The sequence below is a fragment of the Micrasema longulum genome, unplaced genomic scaffold, assembly GCF_059751315.1.
Source record: "Micrasema longulum isolate JH-2025_06_02 unplaced genomic scaffold, ASM5975131v1 h1tg000209l, whole genome shotgun sequence".
Lineage (NCBI taxonomy): Eukaryota > Metazoa > Arthropoda > Insecta > Trichoptera > Brachycentridae > Micrasema > Micrasema longulum.
Window position 1 is genome coordinate 78,429 of NW_028277414.1, and position 11,204 is coordinate 89,632.

Consider the following 11,204-nt stretch of genomic DNA (forward strand, 5'->3'; position numbering starts at 1 on the left):
ATATACATTTGTCGTGGGTGGGTAAAAAGATGTCAAAAAGATTAAGTCGTAACGCGTGTAAATGTAGAAGGCTCCCTTTTTGTGAATTTAAAAAATACGATAATTTGAACATATTAACTACGTTCATTTCAAAATGTGAATTTTGACATTGGGAGAAATAATATTATTCGATATTTACTTGTACAACAAAATCAAGAGAAATCGAATTGCGGTCGAACCTCGGACCTTAGATCCGTGAGTCAACAGTTTTTGGTATTTTTCTCGAAAACACCAAAACGGGAGTTTACTATTTTTGCTTCCAATACCCCAAATTATTCGAATCAGTTTCTATTAAAAAAAATTTGAAATAATAGATAAAAAAATCAGATTTAAAGACATTTTTTTTTAAATAATAAAAATTAATTTTCTCACTTTTAGCGACATAAGAATTTAGTACTAATATAAGCGCTCATTTTAAAACTTTTTGATATACATTGTATTTTTTTAGTAGCCTTTACTTCAATTTAAATATTGTTGATAAATCCACCTGGTCCATGAAGAAGTATAAAAATTGATAAATAAAAATGTCAGGCGTTGCCTAGTATGTAGGCGATAAAATTCAATCAGATGAATCTCACGCGCATAAATAAAGGTTTGAGCTCTTTTACTTCGCAAACATCAATAGATGAAAGAATTGAAGGAATATAGATGTTCAAATATGGGCAGAATGGTAAATTTACAGTGTGTAAAGTGGCCACTTAAACCAGCCAATGACATGTTATTAGCCCTGTAGACGCCTAGACTTATATATTTTCTTATTTAAATTATTCTTCATCTATGTTGTAATACGTTAAAATTAAAATAAAGTGTGTATGATTGTTTTTCTGTGTTAATGTTATTTTTTTTTTTTGTATTTGTAACTTAGGTATACTTATTCAAAAATGCAAAAAATAAATTAATTAAAAAACCCTGCCAGGAATCGAGCTTCGGCCTCAAGAATGGTAAACGTACTCGCTTACTATTTACTGAACTACGACGGTGATTAATCTTCACTCTCTTCTTTTGTTCAAGATATTTCAACTGAGAAGCCACTTATGCAATAACAATCGTCCAAGATTCTAGATTTTCGACCTACAAAATTGTATTTTCTACATTCTGATTTTACACGGAAAAATCAATAATCTAAATTGAAATAACTTTATAAATCAGAACTTGACCTTAAGAAAAAGCAGAAGATAAAATTAATGCCTTAATTGCAAAATTTAATTAGGAAAAATTAGTTGGCGGAAAATTGAAAATCGACGACAAACGACTTAGAATTTTTGGGACTTTTTCGCCAAATTTCCCGAATAATCCTTTGAAAAAATAAAGCCTTTAAATTCTTCACGAAGGCTTTTACTTGCGGACCAAAGGAGCCCATTTATCATTTAAGAATCCCTTGACGCTATCCTTAATAATAATTATAACTTTTTGTGTAATAAGGATCAAATTTGTAAACTTTTTGTGACGTTTGACGTCGTCAATCAAACACGATTTTCTTGGTTTTAAAATTTAAGGTAAAGTACTATACAAAACAAATAGTTTTTAAAAAATTGGTATAATGTGGGGATATTGAAGCAAAAATTGATAATTTTTCAGTAAGCTGCTTGTTGTACGCTGATGATGCGGTTCTTTTAGCAAGCAGCAAGAAGGATTTACAACAAATAGTGTCAAGAATTATAATGTTTGACAATATTTCGAGTTTGGCCAAATTTTTGTAGACAAAGACTGGATTCAACACCCTGGGGAGCTGTTATCAATATTACAATAGAGATTAAAAACATTTTAGAGAAGGTAATAAAGAAGTCTAGGCATCTACAGGGCTTATGACCTGTCACTGCCTTCTCTAAAATATTCTTAATTTCTGTTGTAGTATGTTAACGTCAACAGCTCCCTCGAGAGTTAAACTCAGTCCTTGTTTACAAAAAATTGGACAAACTTGTTGATAAATCCACCGGTCCATGAAGAAATATAGAAATTTAAAAAAAAAAAAAAGTTCAGGCGTTGCCTAGTATGTAGGTGAAATAATTCAATTAGATGATTCTCACCCGCATACAAAAAGGTTTCATCTCATAACTTGACAAACATCAACATACATATGAAATAATTGAAGGAATGTAGATGTTCAAATATGGGCAGAATGGCGAATGTTACACAGTGAGTAAAGTGGCTATTTAAACCAGCCAATGGCAGGTCATAATCTCTGTAAATGCCTAGACTTTGTTTATTTTATTTATTTATTTATATATCCACCCAATAGGCATTTTTAATGACATATTTATGCATAGAAAATTATTATAAAAAAGTAGAATGACTCATTGGTATAAAGTAGACTTTTTGGGAGTGGAAGCGGGAGAGAGGTGTTTATAATTGAATTTGATTCAGTGATCGTTTGAAAGAAGACAACTTGTTATCAAAGAAATCAAGACTGGTATGTTTGTTGGCAGACCTAAGAATTCTGGGCAAAGGGGAATGAAAACCATAGTTAGTTCTATGGTTAACGGTATGAAATAGTTAGTTTTGTCTGAGGTTTCTAGTTGGGATATTTAATTTTATCGAGCTCAGTAGTTCAGGCGCATCAAAGAGTGAGTTGAAAAATTTAAATAGGACTTGAAGGTTGGATTTATTTCGACGGTCTTGAAGAGAAGATATATTTAAGCTAGTTTCTAACTCATTATACGTATATTGGTCTCTGGATAAGCCCAACTTCCAGCGTATCTTTCTCAAAAATGGATGTTAATTGATTCAATATTTTTTATGTGAACATCATAATATGGAGACCAGATAACAGAGGATTACTCTAGGTGCGGGCGAACTAGGGAGCAGAAGAGAGTTTTAAGGGTATTGATATTTTTGAAGTCAGTTTTGCTTCTATTAATAAATCCAAGACTTCTATATTATCGTTGCAGTCCGGAAAAAGTAATTACAATATATTTATTGCATATTGAGTCAAAAACGTAGAGCATGCCGTCTTTATTGCATGCATTTGTTTGAAGACAAAATCTGGGTTTTAAACGACAAACAAAACAAATAAACCACCGCGCAGTTTCTCTGTAGGGGTAGGCAGAGAGGAAATAACGCCATATTACTCTGTCTTTGAATACAGACCTCGCTTTTTGTACATTTATGCATCTTCTCATGCACGTACGCCGATTATTCCTACTTTTGACATGTCCATCTTCAAGTATTTGATGGATTCGATCGTGCCATGTCTTTCTCGTTTTATGCATCCATCAACTTTCGCATCGTGGATCTTTTTACACGTTTTTTCGCAGTCTATTCGCTCTACATGTCCAGACCAACGCAGCACCCCTTTCTTCATTCTGCTGATAATCCAAGTCTCAGCCTTACATAGTTCACGGATCTCGGCATTTGTGCACCTCTCATGCATCGCTTTTAAACACATTCTCTTGAGGGATCGCATTTCGACAGCATTTAACTTACTTTCATATTTTTTTTCCAATTCCATACTTCACTCTCATACACTAGAGTTAGCACTAGAACTCAGTTGTGAACTGCTAGTTTTTGCCTCTTGCGATAAACATTCGTTTGCCAAGGTAGATTTTAGTACACCGTTCACCCAAATCCCGGTTTTCAATAAAAAAAACCATTATCGATAAAATTCCAAAAGAAATAAATTTTCAACTCAGTTTTTTTATTTTGTTTTAAGCGTTTGATACCGATTAACTAATGACGATTTTAATTGCATCTCCTGCTTTAGTCAGTTTCTTATCTTTTTGGGAGGCACTATTTTCGTTAATTAAGATACAGAAAACGGGTTATCTTTCTCTTACATTTTAATTATTAATCGAATCCTTTGACCGGGAACTTTGCTGTTAAAGAAAAGACATAATTAAAACTGCAGGTATAATTTGATACCTAGTATCTTTCATAATTAATTATCAATTACATTATGTATTGCTTTACTTACGTACATACTGGGCGGTTTATTTTTATGTGAATAAGTGCGGTGCGCTACCAAGTAAAAATATGTGGAAATAAATCATTAATTTTTCAAAATATGTAATACAAAGGAACAAGGATTAATTGCAACCTTATATACGCATTTGCACATTTGTTGTGTTCATTGAGAAGAGATCCTTAAGCCCACCATCCACCCACAGCTGTTATAGCTATTTGTAAATAAATAAAAAAAAAAAAAAAAAAAAAAAAAAAAAAAACTATTGTAAGACGTCACTCCCCATTATGTACACAAGAATTCTTTATTTCTTTTACGTAATAGGAAACATTAGTGTAAATATATGTATTTAATTAATGTAAAAAATTGTGTTTAGTAGTAATATTGTATCTTTACTTGTTATCTGAACATTTTTTTTTATTTTTAATATTTATAAAGACATAATTGAAATGATAATTAAAATATGTTTTCTATCATTATTATTTCATATAATAATATTAATTGAGGATATTAACAGTAATATAGCAAATATACACTAAGTAAAAATGAAAAAAACATAAAATGAAACCAATAAAATATATCATTAAGATTGACTGAAATTTATTAATCTTATCTCTGGAGTAGAGACGGGAGTTAGTAACATTTTCATTATGTGTTGAAAACGCATTAAATCAATTAATTAAACAAAAAACCAACAATGATAGCTTATTTTGATAAGTCTCTTGTAGACTTAATTAACTTGTTTCATTAGGAGGAAGTGAGTTATCAAATGCACATTAAAGATGGTGGTTTTATTGAACGATACGCTGTTTGCTCACAGGGGTAGATAAAGAGGATAGAGCGGCACAAGTCTTAAGTCTTACATTGCATCCAGAACTGGTTTCATCAAACGCGTACAAAAAAAGGACCGTGTAAAAAAAAGTAAGTGTTACATATTTATTTTCAAATAACAGCAGTTTTTAGTTGGCAGAAAGATCTAGTATAAATAAACTTATTACTAAAAAAACTTACACTTGCTAAACGCATCATATTTGTAATGAGGGGTGTGGGATCAGGGTTGCTATTCTGAACGATCTCGCGGCCGTAGAAAACGCGTAAATAGCGCGTATTTAAATTTATTTAATTAAAATTCGCGCTATAGAAGGCCGCGAGAGCGCTCCAAATATCAGTCCAGGGCCTCGATTTTGATTGGAAGAAAAATACGTCATACCTTCACCTTGACGGTATAGTTGAAGATAAATTCTCTCCAGCGTTTACGAAGATACACTACCGATCCCCCACCTTCAAGTTTTGGATAGGTACATCTATATGAAACGAGGAGAAGCGTACGTCGCGGTACACATATCTACGCACTGAGATGACATAACTTCATTATGACGTCATAGTTGAAGACAAAAGTCTCCAGACCAACTAATAAGATACTTTACCGATCCCCCCACCATCAAGTGTTGATGTTAGTACATCGGTTTACACCGACGGGTCTAGAACCCCTCGATACGTTTATCTAAGCATTAAAAGTGTGAAAAATTTTGTTCCACCGATTAATTTTTCCTTTAATTACGATTAACTTAAATTTTAAATCATTTTGAGGTTGGCACTTTTTTTGTTAAAAGCTTATTCAAAATATAAGAGAGAAATAAGTCAATTTTGAAGTCGAATTAAATTCTGACATAACTGTCAGTTTAATGAAAAGAACGCCTAGATGCGAAAACAATGTCGCTAGGTTCTGTCCTATTAACATATAAGAGTATTTAGGCGTGAAAAAGTTATCGCTAAAAAAAAAATTCAGTTACTATATTTTTTCCATCTGTTTTACTATCCATCTGAGAGGACGTATTGAGAGTCGACCTTGTAATCGCTCAGCACTACCTCAGTAGATAAATGCAGACATTCGTTAAGCATATCGTTTTGGCAATGGTTAAAAGTCATATAAAAATCATAATTAAACGAGCTTTTTTGCTTGAATTAGGATTTATTAGAGTTTATAATTGCTTTGAAGTGGGCACTTTCTGTCACAGATGCCTATTTAAAATATAAATGAGAACTATTTTAAATGTTAATCAAGTAAGAAACGCGGACAAATTGTTGCGGTCATTCATTGGTTCGTTCCGATCATATGATGTGGATATGACAAGTAAGTAGAATATACCGAGGTAAGATACAGATATTATAGAAGTTAGGTATACCGTCTGGATATATACAGATGAAGATAGCGTTCATAATTGAGGCCCAGGTATTGAGTTTGGAAGGAAACAAGAAGAGGTTCCAGGAAAAAGGGTACAGTGCACTCTCGCCAATGAGGAGAATTCATACATTTGCAAATGAATACGTAAATGACATTTCATTTCATAAAAAAAAATAATTTAGAGTTTAAATGATGAATTTTTGTGGCATTAAAATTCCACTCTTTCTTTTTAATTTATTTTCACAACACTGCATTTAGTGTAAAAATTCATAAGTTATTTTTGTGACATAATTATGCCCTCTATTGCAAGGTTTTCTCGCGTTGTTTTATCTAAATGTAAAAATATTATAATGCATACATAAAACATAAGTCGTATTTCATTTCTTAATGGCGAAAAAAGGCATATCCGATTACACCTTGCCATTAAAATTCTAAAAGTAACCAGTACAAAATATTTTTATGTGTGCGATGCAAATTGTGTACAGTATTAACAAGAAAGTACCATTCACACTTTTCTGGTACGAAACACTAAGGCCGTTTGCCCACGGCATCCTAAATAGAGATCCGACTTCAATACGAAAGATAATACTAAAAAAATCGTCTGTGTTTCATGTGTGCACGTGAATTGATTTGAGGTTAAATGAGAAATATGGATTACAGTTGACGTTATTTATTCAGTAGATACACGCGAGTTACATCCTTACAATGTTTGTACAAAAATAATTTACAATAGCGAACACTGGATGCATTTAAATCAAATCAATTTAAAGCAATAGATCCGATAGTGTACTGTCAGTTCCAGGATGCAAAACTAAGTTTGCACTGAGACACTCTTTACATGTTGGTCCAAGATCCTTCAATCTCCTAACTAAGGAATTGCAAAACATTAAATTACTGGTTCAGTTTAAAGTAGGTTTGAGGTCTTGGATTAGTATGGAAGGAACAGATTGACAACTTTTAAAAAATAAGTAAAATGCATACTGCAAATATATCCTGTTACCGTAATATCAGCATAATCTTTGATTATTGAGAACATGAAAATAACATTTTTATATGTATAAATTGTATGTATTTATTTGATATGTAACATATATTTTCTTTACTAACTTTGTATACTATGTGGAAATCTGTTATTAGTTCTGAGCTTATACACTATATCTGTTTGTTTGCTAAAAAAATATGTATGTAGAACTGTTGATTTCCCTAATAAAATAAAAATAAAATAAAATAAAATAAAAATAAGTTAATTTTGTGTTTCTTTTATTTTTCTTTACCTTTTCTATCATGGTTATGTCATACCATATTTCTATGGTACGAGTCATTATTAATTAAGAAGGGAATGGCCCACGTTCAGACGTTAAAGTCTTCGTGGGCATTTTTTCAATTTTAAGATGTGTCCGATCTGACATTGCAGCGGATTACGCGTTGGGGATCAAAACATGGTTCGGCTCAGCCAACCACACGGTTTTTGGTGTTGCTCTCCACAGTGTTAAGTCAAACTAACGCATAACAAAAAAAAATTCATTCAAACATCTTGATTCCCTTTTCAGTACCCAGTTGTGTATAGGACATTAAATTGGTAATCTAACAGCAGACTATTTAGATAATATGTAACATAAAGGTAAGGAAATCAGTCGTAGGCTTAAGATTGCTGTCCTGGGATGGTATTCTGAATCTTTTCTACCCCCTAGATAGTGATTAGTTTGTGGATGTTTATTTTTTGCACGCGATTACACTTTGCTTCAAATATGGCCACACTGACGACTCAAGTCGAATAAATACAAACACGTGAAACCAAAAGTTGACAGGCACCGTGGCGCAGATGGTTAGACGGCCAACTGTGACTGGCGTCGCGGGTTCGATTCCCGCCAGTTGCAAGAAAAAAAAACCAAGATAGATATTTTTCTCAATTGATCTGAGTGTTGTGGTGTACTTTTCATTACCTCCTTCCATATCCCCTCTATCCCACCTGCTGACAAGCCTCAAAATAGAGGCTCAGCGGGTTATTCATTTAAAAAAAAAAAAAAAAAAATATTTAGAACATTTTTTACTTTTACCTTACAAACCTTTTTCCCTTTTTTTTACATTTGAAATCTTAACTATAACTGAAAAACTGGAATCAAATATAAGTAAATTACATAGCAGAAAAAAAAATTATTTAAGTTTGTACAATTTAATACAGAAAAAACTTAAAAAAACACATTAAATGACATGTGAAATTCATATAAATAAATTTAAACACTGTAAAGTCTTCCTTAGATATGGTTTCCTCAGTAAAGAGGACATTCAAATGAATTAATGGTCAGCGCGTTTGCTTACCGTGTTCGATTCCTGACATGGATGATATAAAACTCAAAAAGGTGTTTTTACACTACAATATTTTATCGTCCCTGTACTGGAACTTGAAGTGTAAGATTGATTATCATACCTACATTTTAAAAAAAATCTTCATAAAACATTGCAATTAATGTACTAATGCAGTGCCCTTTGCACCATTAGATGTGGAAAGAGAATGATACTGATATTTTTTTCACTTAGTTTAATAATAATAATGATTGATTGATTGATAGTAATAATAATAATGATTGCTTGTGTTCTCCCTGTACTGACATATGGCTGTGAAACTTTTGTGTTCACGAAAAAAAATTTACACAAATTATCAGTGACACAGAGAGCCATGGAAAGGAGAATGCTGGGTATTTCGTTGAGAGACAGAAAAACCAATACATGGATTAGAGCGAGAACAACGATCACCGATGTGGTCCATAGGGCTGCCAACCAGAAATGGAGCTGGGCTGGTCATATAGCCAGAATCACAGACTCTAGATGGACCAAAAAAGTCCTGGAATGGCGACCCAGAAGAAGTGTCGGCAGGCCTCAGACAAGGTGGTCTGATGACATAAGACGAGTTGCAGGAAGTGGTTGGATGCGGTTGGCTCAGGATAGGGAAATATGGAGACTAAAGGGGGAGGCCTATGTTCAACATTGGACAAGAGACGGCTGATGATGATAATGATGATGAATGATTGATTTAAGGATATTATACAAAATTTAATGGACGCTATGAATGCATATCAGGATAGACGTATATTTATTCATTTAATTTTTTGTACATAATGTTATTTGTACATTAGCGGGCTTATTGGCAAATGGCGATTTCTTCCAACCAACCAATAAAAAAATAGTTTTATTTTTTATAATTCAAGTTACAAAACAAATTCAGTAGAAAATAAAGATTTAAAAGCTTAAGATTTTAAAAATAGAAATACACATATTTGTTCATAAATTACCTTAAATCAAAACTATTACTTAATTGGGAAAAGGAAAAAAGAGGAAAGTGGAAAGTGGAAAGGAGGACAGATTAAGGAAGAGAAGGGATATGTTTTTTCAGACGTGATTTAAACAGGGGTTCTTTCAGGCGTTTCAGGCGTTCTATTCGTTTTGTCTACCCATACGGAAAACAGGGTGATGATATTTATATGAATTACATTATGGTATTAAATTGCAATGCCGCACCGTGTGAAGCAGACTTATGCGACAAAGAGTATTTTTAATTATCGCACGTGCAGCGTACCGTGTCAACTAGGCTTAGCTATCATCGCATGTACGAGAAATTAAGAACGGCAAAGTTTGCTTTAAGAGCGCTTTTACACGCTCCATTAGTCTATCAAGCCGTCACTTTAATAATATGCGAGAGTTTAATTTTACAATCGAAAGTAGGCCGATCCCGTAAGGAAAAGAGTCGGCAGTTCGTGTCAAAACGATGGGACGCGAACCTGAATTGGGAGGATGCACAAGAGCCGGCAGCCGACAGAGATGCTTGAGGGATCTTCGTAGACACCACATGCACCAACTAGGGAGTGAACATGGAACGATGTAATTACAAGTCCGGCAGTAACAATAATTACCAAATTACAACAAAATAAATCTTCAGCATTTGGTGACAAAGAACATTGTTTTTATTAAATCACAAATTTAAAAAAGGTAATATTAAATTTATATCTTTACATAATCACTTTTTAATGCGCCCTTGGGGTATTATATTACGAAAATGGTGCTTGATAAGTTATTCGTAATAATAAAAATATAAATAACAGAGACAGATAATATTTTGTAGAAGGGAATATGGAAGTCTAGGCATTTACAAGGCTTATGCCCTGCCGTTGGCAGGTTTAAGTGGCTTTTTTGCACACTGTGTAACATTCACCATTTTGCCCGAACTTAAAAATGCTTCCGTATTCCACAAAGGCCAACAAGACTTATTTTTTTGTTTTACAGTCATCGTGGTACTAATTATTCATTGAATTCACCGATTATTCGCATGCAGCGGCTTGCAAATCAAAACAGTGATGATTTAGATTTATTTTATACCACGCCGCTGATGATCAAGTCCCGTGTTTTGAAAAAGAATTAACAATATAAAATTCAAATAATGATTAGGTCTTCACATCTGTCTTAACTCTTTACTCTTGTGTGTATAATTATTTTTTAAATTTATTATTGTTTAATATTAATATTTATATAAACCATGAAGTAAAATTTTTAACTTTCCCTTTTAAGCACTTTCTTTTTTTCTTCTTCTTTTCCTCTTTTTTAAAAAGTGCTATTTTTTTTATTTACCTTTGTTTTATAAAGGTAAATATTTATATGTATTTTTTTAATTATTTTTTTTTTAAATAAATATTTGCGTTCTTACGATTTACCCAAATATTTAATTTTGAGGGCCATTTTCAACGAGTTGTAAATAACTCACTTTTAGAAAATGGAATCAAGTTGGGGTAGAGTGGGATTCGAACCACGGACCTTTGGTCCGTGAGTCCAAGACACTAGCCACGGGACTATAACCCGAGATTTTTTAATTTATTTTATTTGTTACAGGTAAAATATTTATTTTTCATATATAAATACTGTTTACCATTGTATACTTTTCTCGATGTTTTTGTTATTTTTTAAAATATTATGTTATTTTTGGTTGTTTTTTTTCACTGGTTTTATTGTAATTATGTAAAAGGTTCATGGAACCGTAAATAAATAAGTTAATAAAACCTTTAAGTATTTTTTAACAGAATTACCTAAAAATAA